Here is a 12,536-nt window from a genome sequence, read left to right as displayed (position 1 = left end):
AGTTAGTTTATATGAGGAAAAAAAGAAGACTTTGGTTCTTTGGGAATGTGCTATACACAGTAGCTAATCAGACAAACCAAAAGGTTTTCTATGATAGTTCTGTTGCAGAAGATGTCTTGGGTTTTATTCCCTAAATATTTGTATGTGGATATGTCCCAGTAGATCTACTTTGCAAGAAGATGTGCTGACAGCTATGAGGGGAAGCTTGCCAACTGATAGCAGCCCTGTATACAGCCTGCAAACCATATAATCCTACTCTTTGCATTACTGGTAATGTAAACATACAGTACATTTCATATTTACAACTAATTTAATAGACCATGAAAATAGTAAATTGTCATTAATAACCTGCATTTTAACTCAAGGTCATTATGCACTGGGAAGGACCATTGATTGAAGCACATTGGAAAGCAATTCTGGTCCCACATCTGATCCTGCTGGACTGGGTCCAAAATTGTTTGTTCCACAAAGAAAAAAAAAAAACACTTTGAGGAGGCTGAAGAAAAATGTAGTTAAGTTAAATTATTACAACACAATATCATACATGGCACAAAGATGGAGTAGTTGAATGCTTAATCACAGAGGTCTCATGTGTTGTACAATCATACTAATATATACAGCTGTGGCCAAGAGTTTTACATCGTCCTATAGAATTAACTAATTTTGCTTCACAAAGTCGATTGAAACCTGCTGAATGATGTTATGTTAACATTTTGAATTATATACTGCGTTGTAATTTTCCATAAACTTAACAAACATCTAACAGCAAAGACTGTACTATTATTATGGCTTCCAGTACAGTTATGCAATATAATTCTGTAGTTTGGTTGATAACATGATGTTAAATAAAATATCTAAATTATATTTTTATTGTTTTTTATTTATTTTTTTATTATGTCTCAATCCTAAAATTCTAGGTGATGCAAAACGTTTGGCCATAACTGTACATACATAGTTGAATGGGTTTCTTAAAAGTTTAACCTTGGTGTACAACTTACATTGTACTGTGTGAAACCAGTTGAATTAGGCAATAGAACCCGAAGAGGGTTTTTATCATCTGGTAAGACCTGCCTCATGCAGTTAAATGTCCCGAGATGAAAGTGAGGGCATTAAACATAAGGGCCTTACCAGGCAGTAAAGCCCTCATTTGAGGGTTCTATTGCTATTAGAAATGTGCTGCATCATAAGAAAAAATAATGTCATGTTTTTCTGTTTGTTTCTTTCATGATTTTATGCAGTTTTTGTTGCTAATGAATACAAACATTTTCCTCAATATTCCATGAGTAATGCGGTTTGCTCAGAATTCTATGTGGTCTGGTAGCTTTCAGGCTTTACTATCTCAATTTAATGGTTAATTCATTTATATGTAGTGGTGTCATTTGCAGTCCTTTGCCATCTTTGGTAGTAAGTGGGTCATATCTGGGGTACCTCTGCACTTGGTGGACAGACTGCTCATTAAAATTGTTTGCATATTTTTAAAGACGACATGATTATCTATTCAGAGGTACAAAGTTATTTAGTAAGTAAGTTTGATAATATTTTGATTACACTGAAATAACTCAGGGGCATTCATTTGTGAAAGTGAAAAAAGAAAAAAAAAAACGATGAAGGCTTTTAATTACTTGCATGGGAACTCAGGTAACCATTCAAGGACGTAATTCATTGCAATCAGGAAAGATGTATGCTTGCAGAAAGCAGCTAATAGAAGAACCCAAGGCATGGAGGAAACAAATAAATCACCTCTGCTGTGGTTTTGCTTGTTAGGTTAAATGACTTGGGAGACCGAGCCAACTTGCTGAAAGGTTTCTTTGATAGAAACTGAAAAACTGATTAAGCTTTAAGCCATTTTTCATTTAGGACTCTGGCTTGTATAGAAACTGAATCATGAATAATACCTGGGGATTTCAAATATTTATCTATAGTCTCAATCTTTCTCTGAATATAGGGGATGATTGATGATGTGTTTTCAAATTGAAAAGATTTGGCATAAGGAAGTAGATAAAATGTCTGCTTACAAAGTTTCATGGTGTGAGTCACTTAATTGTATAGTAAGTGTATTTCATATTTTAGATCCTTTATTTCATGGCAGTATTATAAATATGGGTAGCTACCCCCAGACCGATATCTAAAGTTAAATCACAGTATTGTATATAACAACAACAATAATAACAATAATAATAATAGTACATATATGTTGGAAATCTGCATAACTATACACCACATATTTCTCGGTTATGGATCTGTGAGTTATTTCTGTAAATCAATGTTCCAGTAGGGAGTTTTTCTGGAGCTTTTTTATTGCATGTTAGTCATTCTTGTTGAGCACTATTATGTTGTACTGTGAGAAAAAAAAATGGCTGATTTCCTGCCTGTTTATAAAAGGAAAGTTGAACATACTAAGATAGAGTATACAGTGCCTTGCGAAAGTATTCGGCCCCCTTGAACGTTGCGACCTTTTGCCACATTTCAGGCTTCAAACATAAAGATATGAAACTGTAATTTTTTGTGAAGAATCAACAACAAGTGGGACACAATCATGAAGTGGAACGAAATTTATTGGATATTTCAAACTTTTTTAACAAATAAAAAACTGAAAAATTGGGCGTGCAAAATTATTCAGCCCCTTTACTTTCAGTGCAGCAAACTCTCTCCAGAAGTTCAGTGAGGATCTCTGAATGATCCAATGTTGACCTAAATGACTAATGATGATAAATAGAATCCACCTGTGTGTAATCAAGTCTCCGTATAAATGCACCTGCACTGTGATAGTCTCAGAGGTCCGTTTAAAGCGCAGAGAGCATCATGAAGAACAAGGAACACACCAGGCAGGTCCGAGATACTGTTGTGGAGAAGTTTAAAGCCGGATTTGGATACAAAAAGATTTCCCAAGCTTTAAACATCCCAAGGAGCACTGTGAAAACGATAATATTGAAACGGAAGGAGTATCAGACCACTGCAAATCTACCAAGACCTGGCCGTCCCTCTAAACTTTCAGCTCATACAAGGAGAAGACTGATCAGAGATGCAGCCAAGAGGCCCATGATCACTCTGGATGAACTGCAGAGATCTACAGCTGAGGTGGGAGACTCTGTCCATAGGACAACAATCAGTCGTATACTGCACAAATCTGGCCTTTATGGAAGAGTGGCAAGAAGAAAGCCATTTCTTAAAGATATCCATAAAAAGTGTCGTTTACAGTTTGCCACAAGCCACCTGGGAGAGACACCAAACATGTGGAAGAAGGTGCTCTGGTCAGATGAAACCAAAATCGAACTTTTTGGCAACAATGCAAAACGTTATGTTTGGCGTAAAAGCAACACAGCTCATCACCCTGAACACACCATCCCCACTGTCAAACATGGTGGTGGCAGCATCATGGTTTGGGCCTGCTTTTCTTCAGCAGGGACAGGGAAGATGGTTAAAATTGATGGATGGAGCCAAATACAGGACCATTCTGGAAGAAAACCTGATGGAGTCTGCAAAAGACCTGAGACTGGGACGGAGATTTGTCTTCCAACAAGACAATGATCCAAAACATAAAGCAAAATCTACAATGGAATGGTTCACAAATAAACATATCCAGGTGTTAGAATGGCCAAGTCAAAGTCCAGACCTGAATCCAATCGAGAATCTGTGGAAAGAACTGAAAACTGCTGTTCACAAATGCTCTCCATCCAACCTCACTGAGCTCGAGCTGTTTTGCAAGGAGGAATGGGCAAAAATTTCAGTCTCTCGATGTGCAAAACTGATAGAGACATACCCCAAGCGACTTACAGCTGTAATCGCAGCAAAAGGTGGCGCTACAAAGTATTAACTTAAGGGGGCTGAATAATTTTGCACGCCCAATTTTTCAGTTTTTTATTTGTTAAAAAATTTTGAAATATCCAATAAATTTCGTTCCACTTCATGATTGTGTCCCACTTGTTGTTGATTCTTCACAAAAAATTACAGTTTCATATCTTTATGTTTGAAGCCTGAAATGTGGCAAAAGGTCGCAAAGTTCAAGGGGGCCGAATACTTTCGCAAGGCACTGTATGTGTGAATTAATTGAATTTAGCATTTTTATAGAAAGCTTAGAATGGGGAGGTGAATCATCTTTTAATGGTACATTAATTTAATGATGTCCCTGGCATCCTTAATTTGCACTGCAACGTGTGAGTATAAGAACTTAAAAAAAACCCACTGCTCTTTGCAGGGGGCATTATAATGTTATAATCCTTAGAAAAGTTAATTGTAGTGTAGCATGGTAAAAGCATTACATGTATTGAGTTAACTGTATACATATTTCAGCTAATCCTATAAAAAATGTTGTGACAGGGTGGCTGAGTCGTGACGTCAGGTCAAAAGCAGGAAGGAAACCGACACCAGTACTGCAGATTCAAAATAAAGACGTGGTGGCGCCATTTATTTAAATACAAAAATAAAATAAATATTTTTAAACACAAAACAAAGTGCTCACAGAGCAAAATAAAAAAAACAACACAGGTCAGGCTGGGGAACTGCTGTCACTGTTCCTGTATTTATGTTTAAGTTTCGTTTCTCTCTCGCTCCTCCTCTTAAACACCCACTCAGAGTGTCGAGAGCTGCAGGCTTTTATGCAGGTGATCATCCACCGATTAGCAACAAATTAATCACTTAATATTAATTTGGGAGATGGCCACCTTCTGCACTAGGTTTTTAATTTGGATGTGGCTACCCATCCACGCTACTAAACAAAACAAACAATTGGCTACGCCGTCATATTTAAATACAATAAAACAAATAAACAATAACAATACATACGGCGCATGGCTCTCGTCATCATATAAATACAAATAAATCATAAAACTAACAAATACAAAACAATAATCTGCACAAGGGCGGAGGAGGAGACCCCGTTCTAAAAATAAACAAATAAATAATACGTACAGGGCTCCTCGCCCTGTTACAAATGTATTTCATTTTTATTACAATTTTTTTAAATACGCATACATATGATACCTGTTTGTGTTGAAATGTTAGTTTATTATTCAGGGGGAAAAAATCCCTGCTTTTTCAGAATTGCTATACTATGTATTATGGTTTGTGATGTGTATTTTTAAGTAAGCTTTCTAAATAATGTGCCAACTTATGTGAATAGCTCTGTGCCGAAGATTATAAATAGAAATGTCATCTCCATAGTCAAGAGGCCAAGAGGGTGTCTGTGGCCCACATTACAAGATTTACATGAACTCATATTACATACATTTGTTTCTGTGTTTTACACCAGATTTGTGATTGTACCACAGTGTTAGGTACGCTATGGGTCTGCCAGCAATTGAAACCAGTAGAGCTATGTGGCGGAGTGTCCCGCCCCTATTATTATTATTTGTATTTTTGTTTGCGGCGCGGATAAAAGCGCCTCGTCTTTTATCATATTTAAAACCCCTGTGAGGATGCATGACTGATCAGCTACTAATTATTTAAGTAGCTGACAGTCATGCATCCTTACCAAACGCGTGCAGACTCTGGCCAAAGGGTAATAAGATAATTAACAACTAGTTACTAGTAAGTATAAGAAGCGGCAGCTGTCCGTTCTGTGGTTGTTGAGTGTAAAGAGGAGAGTACGGGGAGCGGAGAGAAAGGACATTTAAAAACAATTGCTAAAACGTGCTGGAGTATCCAGCACGACACTTACTTGTTTGTTTGTTTATTCGTTTGGCCCTCGTGCACTTTGGTTTCTGTTTTGTTGTTTTTGTTTGAATCTTTTGTTTTGTTTGTTTATTAAACACGCTGCGTGCTATTGCACTCAGCTTCACCCGCCCATCCACTGTTTGGTTTCAGTTACTTCCTGGTCCGTGACGTCATCAACCTCACCACTGCGAGCCAGCCTGCCACAAGCTATTAAAGTCATTTAGCATTCTGACACTGTTCCAATTGAAGACAGAAATACCTCTGTGTGAAAGTTGCAATGTCACAACTCAACAGCATAACAAATTGTATAATGGTGTGCTGCAGAAAAAAACGCAGGGTTGGATTTACTTAAAATGAATGTAGTACAGTATGTCAGTGTTTTGCATTTTCCAGAGCACTGTATTGACAAACATGTTTACATTCATACAGAAGGGCAAATGGAGGACTGGTTCAGTATGTTGCATACCAGTGTGACGTGAGTTCAAAACCTTACCTGTCTCAGAGCTGTCTTTTCCACATTTGATTTCCTTATCATCCAGCAGCTTCAAAGAATCACATTAAAAATAGATGAGGAACTGACTGAAAAGAAAAATAGTACATCTTAGTACATTAGGCCACATTAGGCTATAATTAATGCGCATACCTATTTCCTTGGCCCTTTGGTTGATTCATTTGTATTAATTTGTAGTCCAAATAGTTTTAAAATGAAAAAAACAACAACTGTATATCAGAGCATTCTAGCAGTATACAGTACATGTTGTGCTGCAGGCATGAGTGTTGATGTCACGTAATATCAACAAGTAAATTATAACATTGAAGAGATGGGCTTTGCATCAGAAAACCGGTGACAGAGTTGGAAATCGTGTGTGACGGGTAAGTGCATTAATTTGTTACATATGTATATAATGGAGATTGATTTTATTCTTAATACAAGGATGGCAAAACGTGACTGACGTGTATCCATGAGTGTCGTATATCCGAGTGCTGACTAACTAAAACCTTTAGTTTTTTAACTTGTCAAGATTTTAATGTTAGAATCAGTTAGAATACCTATGAATATCATGAGTAAAATACAGCCATTGACTTTTACAGTACGCATCATTGTAACTGCCCAGCTATGTTTGGATGAGTTCCCAGAAAGACTGTAAATGTTCTTTAAAATGGAGAAAGAAGGGAAAATAGGAAAAGCCTACAACAAATAACAAACTATGGAATAAGAGCCTGTCCAACATTTCAAAGTAGTGAGGGTGAGTGTGTTTCCGCTATGCACTGCCTAAACTCCCACCTCAGCTTAAATTATTGCACACACAATTTTAATTAATTATTGACCTAATTGGTTTTATAGGAGATAAAATAAAGATTATTATGAATGCATCTCTAATGACAGTGGTCTAATACTTGAGGCAGGACAATGTCTGGATGAAACATGGATGGGAGCATAGAGGAGTAAAAGGTAAGCCTCCAAGGTGGGGAGGATGGGACACCAGTTGCAAAGAAGGTAGAGGGGTGGTGATGTAGCAAAGAAGGAAAAACAGGGGACAGGCATATCCCAAGGTTAAATAGGCAGTGTTAGTGACAAGTGAGTAGCCATTGCCACTCCTGACCCTTACCATGGATATATTTTAAAAAAATATAAAAGTATTTCCTCTCCTTTAAAGTTTGCCAATGTGAAGCATTGGTTGGATGATCACTTAAGGGCGAGAGTGCCTCCATCTGAACCACTAACACCAAATTACTCAACACTCTTGGCTAAGAATTGGCAAGTGCTTTATTTATGTATCGTCTCTTAGTTCATAGCACAGTCTTTCTCCAATCCAATCAAGAATTGCTGGATCAAGTTGAAATGGTTCGTGAAAAGAAAATTATCTGTTGAGAAAAGTGGCAAGATATCTCTGGGACACACACACACTATAATATATTATATATATATATATATATATATATTATATATATATAGTAAAAGAACTGCACCACTAAGGTTCGTTGCCCCTTTGAAAAGCACAGGATTTTAAATTGATTTTTAATAAACAAACAAAAACAAATTAAGCACCTAGCTCTAATGAGCACTAACTAAACTTTGAACAGGTCCCTGACTAACATGCAGGACGGCTAAGCCGTTTACCTGACAAATAACAAAATAAACCACACCAGGTTCAACACTACCTTTTTTCTTTACTGTAGGCCACAACTCCCAACCAGGCTCTTCACTCTTCAGCAGCCTAGAGCAAACTGACTGCTTCCCTTTTATACCCTGCACCTGGCTCTAATTTTCAATAATTGCCAGGTGCAGGTGATAATTAAACAAAACAATAAAACAATTAACAAAATGAAATTAAACAATTAAACAAATGAAGCCAGTGGCCTTCTGGGAGACATAGCCCTTTTTCCCAACAGGACTACACTTTCTCACAAATCTATATATATATATATATATATATATATATATATATATATATATATATATATATATATATATATATATATATATATTAAAATAAAAAAAACGGGTGACATGATCATGTGAGGTATATAAAGATTGTTTGAGAGAAAAAAGTTTTTATTTATTTTTTACATTTTTGTACAGACAGAATGCACAGAAGAGACTTGCATGAATTGCTAGTTGTTGTATTATCATAACCTTTGTTCTCAAATTCTAATTATCTTAGAATGATCTTATTTAGATATGTCACTGTTTTGATCAATTGAATAGATTCCATTATTTGCTATCAGTGCCATGTTGAATACTCACTTGGTTTCATGGTATGTGGTCAAGGCTATGGAGGTGATTGAAGCCATTTAAAGAAGGTGACCTGTGTTTAGCAGCACAGTCGGTGTTGCTCTCTTGAGATAATGTATATAAAATGCCCCTGACCATAAAAAACTCTACCATGAACAGAGTAGATCAATAAACTAGAAAGCACTTGACTGGCTTCAAATACAGGTCTAAAACAGGCACAGCATTACAGTTCCTATAAAGTGTTTATGATTGAAACATAAAACTACTAAACCAGTTAGAAATTGGTTGTAATGTCCACTTTATTTCATGATACATTTCCAATAATCACTGCTCTATTTTTTCTAAAAAAAAGATCAACTGGAACATTTGGTAACTAATTTACAAAAACAAAATAAATATCAATGTTATGGGTTACATTATAATAAATGTGGCATATAATGTGTTTTGCAGCACACACAATTTCAACAAGCTATATTGAGCAAACCACAGCATCGATTTCCAGAAATTAATTTCAATGCATTTTCTGATTTGTTTATCATTAATGTGCCAATGTAAATACATACTAAGAGTATATGTTGATGTGTCTCAGAAAACCTTGCAAAGAAGATAGTGGATCTCAATTGTATAATAGCATACCGGTATTAAGAAATGAATGTATAAATAGAAAGTCTAGTATACCTGGTCTTACAGCAGGTAGAGTCATTGATGAGACGTTTTCTAAAGTGGTAGAGCATGAAGGAGTTGTGCAGTTGTGTTTTTAATGATGATGAAAGACCTGTAGTATCAAGTACACCAATTGTGCTGTGATAAGATATTTAAAACAGTGAGAATTTAATGGTGGCACCCACTCCAGAAAATCTACCTGTTTCCAGTTTTTCATTGAACTGTATCTTACCAGAGATATTGTGGGCTTCTTTACTAAATCTGTATAGTTGCATAGACATTCCAAATATTTCAAACATGAAAATTGATTGAATGGAACTGACAGACCAGGGAAAGTGAATGATTGTAGTATTTATGTGTCAATACAAAATCAATAACAACAATGGTGATATACAAAGTCCTTGTTTAATAGGATGCCCTTGGTCCTATACAATCCAATGATTTTCGCATTCTTTTTCAACAAATGTGCTTATTGTGGGCGTGTGCTGTGTCTGTGCTCAGCCAATATTTTTTATTATGTATTCATTTAGCAGACACTCCTATCCAGCAAAGTACTACTATGTACTACAATACAGCTAAGTATGACAACAATGTAAATATACAGGTACAGTTTATTCACAGCTGCTGCTGCGCTCATATAATAATAAAAGGTAGGGCCTACGTTTTACGAAGCACAAGAGTTGTCTCTATACAAATAAGTCACGAAAATAAGCAAATTAACACATACATCACAAAAAGGAAAAAACACACACGTTGTTGTAATATTTTGCCCATCCCCTGGCTTTATAACTATAAAATTTAGTGGATTATACTACATATGTTCAGGGCCCACATATGTATTTGGAGCTCCTTTTCACTGGGGATAGGGTAGTGTATTGTACAGTACTTTGTAACAACTGTAAACCACGCTGGATAAGAGCATCTGCTAAATAAATACATAATAAATAATATTGGTTGAGCAAAGAGACAGCACACTTCCACATAACAAGCACATTTGTTGAAAAAGAATGTGAGCAGGCTTGAAATCATTGGCTTGTCATAGCACCAGGAGGATAAATCCAATGTGAATAGAGAACGCTTTTTTTTTCCAAAGGTCTTATTTGAATTATTTGGAAAATGTCTGTCATAAAAAACCGAAATAGAAAAAAAAAAATCATTAGTCGGAATGAACCTCCCCTCCTCTCCTATTGGCCATCATCCCCACAACGAGTCTTGCTTCACAATAACAATACAGTCGATTGAACCCGCTCCTCATACGATTTATTGGTCACTTTGTGGGGCCAAAACCGCCCCTCCTGTGATTGACAAGCTTTAAAGAAGTCTTTGTTTGCCAAATGACATTGAAAGATCATTTGCCAAATGAAATTGAAAGATCAATTGGCAAAAAGTAAATGACTTATGCAATTAATTGATTTCGAAATTAATTAATGAATTGACAAATTAATTTATAGAATTGACGAATTAATTTAAGAATCTGACATGTTTTGTATCTAAAAAAAAGGAATTTCCTCAGGGGAACGTCACAGAGATTCTGAATAAAAGATAGGACACATAGCAAGAGTTATAAATAGTTATAAAGGTTTTCACTTCTTAACCATTATAATGGCTCTGCATTGCGGATGGGGTAAACACCTAATATCTTAGGACAAGCCCCAAACACAGTCTAGCCAATAAGAACTTGCCGTGGGAAACTCAAATATGTTCTTTGTTTGAAATAGTATAAAAGCTTTGGCTCCGCAAGTCATATTTGCTCAGAAATAATCTACTAAGATTGCTGTAGCCCTGATGTTATAACAAGGAAACAACGGAAAGCTGTGCTGCTCATCAGACCCCTGACCATCTCACTGGATTTTAGCAAAGTGACATTCTTAATTTATATCTCCATTCGGGCATAGCTAGGTTATCGCGGGTTGGGTGTGATTTGTGTACGCTTTTTTACTCATCAGGCCTACTTAACTATTTATTAGGGTGACATTCATTTTAGGATGTGAACTGTTTGTTTTGTTTTTTTTAAATATGATCAATTTAAAGCTAAATCACTACTCTAAGATGTGTGATGCCTCAGTGAGCAGTAGAGCAAAAGAAAGAGCCAGTGTCATTAAAAAAAAAAAACGTGTTTAAGAGCAAGACAGAATTTGCGGAATTACTCGACTTGCTCAACTGCAGTGATTACATGGTAACACTTAAAAAATGTCAGGCAGTCATGTAATTAAGTTGTAAAGTGGTCTTTATAATTACAATGACAGTGTGGACACCATCTTGGTCAATTACATGGTAAAACCATGGCACAGGCCACGCTCTTATCCTACCAGAAATTACCATGTTAGAAAAGAAAACATTGGCAGTTACCTCGTAATTACTACATTCTAACATGGTAATATAAGCACATAAACTAAAGTTCTTCAGAATAAGTTTATGTTTATCTGCAACCTCTGCTGCTTGTATTTTTTTAATTCAAGTTTAAAAGTCTGTTGTCCAAACATATAAAAGTTAACTTTAAAAAGTAAAGCACATTACATTAAAAGCATAACAAGGTGTAGTAAAATGTAGTGTAATCACAGTAAAGCACAAGCTACCATGGTATAAACCATGTTAACTATAGGAGCGTACATTATTTAAGTATTAGCATGCGAAAAGCAGGGTAACAGCTTAATGCTGTGCAAATTTACCAAGGTAAACCATTAAATGTGTAGAAGAAGATATTTTTCAAGAAAAGATTTCCAGCATGTGCCTGGCCAAAGCATTTTCAGGACAACCGTTTGTAATTTCATCTGACACTGTTGTGTCTGCTGAGATAAACCTTTATCCCTGAAATAAAATGAATCACTGCTTAATTTTCCCAAGCCCAGGAAATGGATAGTTAAAAATCCATCTGTATACTCAGTTTTTACCACTGAACCTGAAAATGACAGCCATTATCCAGATTTACATTTTATCCTGAGCTAGAATAATGACAATAAATCACCAGGCTGTCGGCTGCTCAGATAATTACAGCGTGAATGGCTGGCAAGGGTTGTGTGGGTGAAACTTACAGTAGGTTACAGCAGTGTAAGGGAAAAACATGACAGTGAAAAATGGTTTGGATTTCCATGCAAGGATGAGCTGTTATGAGATGCAAATTGTACAAAACTGATTTTTTTTTCATACTAGTATAGCTTTTTCTTTAGCTAACAGTGGGGAATGAGAATCTGTGAAAAGGTCTCTGCAGAACTTATCAGATTGGATAATCAGTTGTTGGAATATCTTCATTTACTTCAAAGCTGTGAAGACCTTTGCCTTGGCTTTCGTGGAAGAAAAAGTACCATACTTGGGCATTACTGTTGTTTGCATTTTTTTTGCCTAAATGTTAAAAAAAAAAATATATATATATATATATATATATATATATATATATATATATATATATATATATATATATTGTGACGTACTTTGTTCTTTCCAACAGGTGTTTGTCACTTTAATTATACACGAAACAAGGGTAGTG

The 12,536-nt window shown here is 35.9% G+C and overlaps 1 long non-coding RNA gene across 1 annotated transcript; it reads right to left on the bottom strand.

The window, feature by feature from the left end:
* Window positions 1–354: 354 nt before the first annotated feature.
* LOC131737996 (uncharacterized) lies at window positions 355–7,860 on the bottom strand. The gene is made up of 3 exons (XR_009329558.1): window positions 7,816–7,860; window positions 6,146–6,231; window positions 355–442 (listed from the first exon to the last, which is right to left on the bottom strand). It is a non-coding gene; the product is annotated as an uncharacterized LOC131737996 (long non-coding RNA).
* Window positions 7,861–12,536: the final 4,676 nt, after the last annotated feature.

This window comes from Acipenser ruthenus, chromosome 9 (genome assembly GCF_902713425.1).
Source record: "Acipenser ruthenus chromosome 9, fAciRut3.2 maternal haplotype, whole genome shotgun sequence".
NCBI classification, from domain to species: Eukaryota; Metazoa; Chordata; class Actinopteri; order Acipenseriformes; family Acipenseridae; genus Acipenser; species Acipenser ruthenus.
The sequence above is the reverse complement of the archived record's forward strand: the minus strand, read 5'-3'. Positions and strand labels throughout refer to the sequence as shown.